The sequence below is a fragment of the Dama dama genome, chromosome 30 (assembly GCF_033118175.1).
Source record: "Dama dama isolate Ldn47 chromosome 30, ASM3311817v1, whole genome shotgun sequence".
In the NCBI taxonomy this organism is placed as follows: Eukaryota; Metazoa; Chordata; class Mammalia; order Artiodactyla; family Cervidae; genus Dama; species Dama dama.
In genome coordinates, this window is record NC_083710.1 from 57,745,259 (window position 1) to 57,748,584 (window position 3,326).

Consider the following 3,326-nt stretch of genomic DNA (forward strand, 5'->3'; position numbering starts at 1 on the left):
CTGAACTGAACTGAATCCATGTTTACCAGGCGAGCTACCTATTTCACTTGTATGTTAACTGCATGTGTCTGGAAAATGCTGTGCATATTTTATTCCTAAATGCTATTTTGAGGACTCTATGGGTCATGTTGGGCACACACCCCAGATTCCAGTCTCAGCAGTCAAGGTTGTTGTGAAGAGTTCTCCTAAACAGGGGACTGCGGCTTTAGAGCAGCATAAGTTGGTTTCAGGAGATTTTTCCCTAGGTCCCTTTGTCATTTTCACCATTCCTATAAAATGATAATACTTTTGTTAACTACTTTGTACTCTTTGGGCTTCCCTGGTGGCTCAGATGGTAAAGAATCTGCCTGTCATGCAGGAGACCCAGGTTCAATCCCTGGGTCTGGAAGATCCCCAGGAGGAGGAAATGGCAACTCATTCCAGTATTCTTACCTGGGAAATCCCATGGACAGAGGAGCCTGGCGGGCTACAGTCACAAAGAGTTGGACACGACTGAGCAACTAACACTTTCAGTTTTCTTTACTCTTTGAGATCTTCTCTTCTATCAGATAGCAAAGCTATCTATCTGTGTTTCATTATTAGCTGACTTTGTTCAGTATGGTCCACGAGGATGGCGTTGCTGCCATTAATGATACAGCTTTGAGAAAATGTTCCAGATGGTCTCTGCACTCCTTATTTTGCTGTTAAATTCCATTCTCTCATTGATTACAGATTATATTATCCACTCTGTAGAAAGCTTGAGATGCATGGACAAAGCATAACTATCTATATAGCTCTTTTCATGCTACTGAGCTTAGAGGAGGCAGGGTATCTAACCATAACTTAATAGAATGCACACTAGTGAGATGCCGAATATTGATGGTGAAAGAGGAGCCTTAAATAGGCTTGAAGCTTTTTGGTGAGTTGGAAACAAGAACTTCAACTTGTAGATGCATTGAGTCTCATTATTTGTGAGTCTTAGCATGGCAAACTGAAGCGTTTATAGACTCATGGTTTCCTGAAAGAAATGCTCTCCCCACATTAATCATGAAACTTCTGTAACAGCTTAAAAATTGTTTCCTTAGTCACATGGACAAAGTAATGTCAAGTGTGAAGTCTTAATCTTAAGCTTTCATTGCTTTCTTTTACCTCCAGAATATTCTACTTGCCAGGAGATTTGCTACACTCTGCCTTCTTTGTTTGAAGAATCTTCCATGCCTTGATTTTAGCACTAAATGTTCCTACAGTTACTCTAATTACAGATCAGAACCCCCCTTTTATTTTACAGAAAAGCTTCCCCTACAGACTATACTGGCCTTCCCAGGGGCCTCAGTGGTGAAGAATCTGCCTGCTAATGCAGGAGATGCAGAAGATGTGGGTTTGATCCCTGGGTTGGGAAGATCCCCTGGAGAAGGAAATGGAAACCCTACTTCAGTATTCTTGCCTGGAGAATCCCATGGACAGAGGGGCCTGGCAGGATACACTCCATGAGGTTGCAAAGAGTCAGACGTAACTGAGCAACTGAGCGTGCATCCATGAACAAACCACCCTAAGTTTTCAGTAGAATACTAGCCCAGGCTATATTATCTGCTTGATGGTGAACAATATGGAAAAAACATAGGGCTTTGGGATTAGGCTAGTGGCCTCACACTTCAAAACCCTGAAAGAATGACCAAAGTTCTCTCTCAGCTCTCAGAGAAGCCTAGATTTATCATAGGCTCAATTATCAGTTTCTAATTTTTCTATTTCCCAGATACTTCATCTGGGGGAGTTTAGACTTCATCAGCTTAGAAATATCACACCATGTAGCATAAGGTTTCTCTATCCTCCCACATATCTGCTCCTACTTCATACATAAGGCGTCAGCACCACCTGAAATAGGCCCTCATTGCTGAATAAAGGTGCCTGCAAACTTGCTGTTTTTGTAGACATTTGCATTCCTTATGTGAACCAGTGCTCTAACAATTTAGATTCTATTCTGATGTATTATGTTCTGTTGTCACCCATGTAGGGGGACAAGAGAGCTGGCACCACACATTATTCTAGAACTATTAAGAAATGCACGTTCAACCTAATCCTCTGTGAAACAACAAAAATATTTTAAAAAATCAGGACAAGTACTCTTCTGCCTGTGAAAGCTAATCGTATGATTTTTTCATGTATTTCTATAGGTAGTTTATTATATAAGCTCTGTAAGAGTTTGGCACTAGTGGTAAAGAACTCCCTACCAACGTGGTGGGTTTGAGGCGAGCATGGCAACCCACTGCAGTATTCTTGCTTGGAGAATCCCATGGACAGAGGAGCTACAGTTCATGGGGTCGCAAAAAATAAGACACAAAGCAGCAACTTATCAGGCACACACATGTAAGATTTGCATGTTTTTCTTTTATCTGCAAAATCTGACCTTCAGGATCCATTCTTTTATTTCTGAGTTTTATCATTAAAATCACATAGCATCCTTCCATTTTTTTAACGTGACTTTCGGAAACTCTTTGTTCCCAGGATATCAAATGTCTGAGCTTATGACTATTTGCCCAGTCACTTATCATCACTAATGACTAGACACCATGCTTAAGGATGAGACGGACAAATCTTTCAGGCTAACTTTCTCCAATTGCTGACTGCTTAAAGCCTCTGCTCTGATATTACTTCCTGATAATTATTGTCCATTTACTAGAATCCAGCTGCTTCAAACACTTTTGCCCACCAACTGCTTACTCAGATTCTGAAACTTGACTCAACCTACCACCCCACCCCTCCGCCCCCTGCCCCGGGGAGGTCCTAGGAGCTTCTGCTAAACAGGGGACTGAGATCATCACTGTGTATGAGATGCTGCTACAGAGTAAGCTGGTGCTGGCTTGGGCAGCACATATACTAAAATTGGAACAATACAGAGAAGATTAGCACGGTGTATGAAATAGATGACTAATGAGAACCTAGTGTATAGCGGAGGGAACTCTACCTGGTGCTCTGTGGTGACCTAAGTGGGAAGGAAATCCAAAAATGAGAGGATGTATTTTATACATATGACCGGTTCACTTTGCTATGCAGAAGAAACTGACATGGCAGTGTAAAGCAACTGTACTCCAACAAAAAAAAAAAGAAAAGCCTGGGTAAAATTATAACAAACAAGATACACTTACAATTGATGTCTAGCTGTCCCTTGTGGGCAATGTATACCAGAATCATTTCCCAGGAGGTCTCATTAGGGACACACCGGAGAAGGCAATGGCACCCCACTCCAATACCCTTGCCTGGAAAATCCCATGGACGGAGGAGCCTTATGGGCTGCAGTCCATGGGGTCGCTAAGAGTCGGACACGACTGAGCGACTTCACTTTCACTTTT

At 42.1% G+C, this 3,326-nt stretch overlaps 1 pseudogene; it reads left to right on the plus strand.

The window, feature by feature from the left end:
* Positions 1 to 2,829: 2,829 nt before the first annotated feature.
* On the plus strand, positions 2,830 to 2,924 carry LOC133049807 (U6 spliceosomal RNA; annotated as a pseudogene).
* Positions 2,925 to 3,326: the final 402 nt, after the last annotated feature.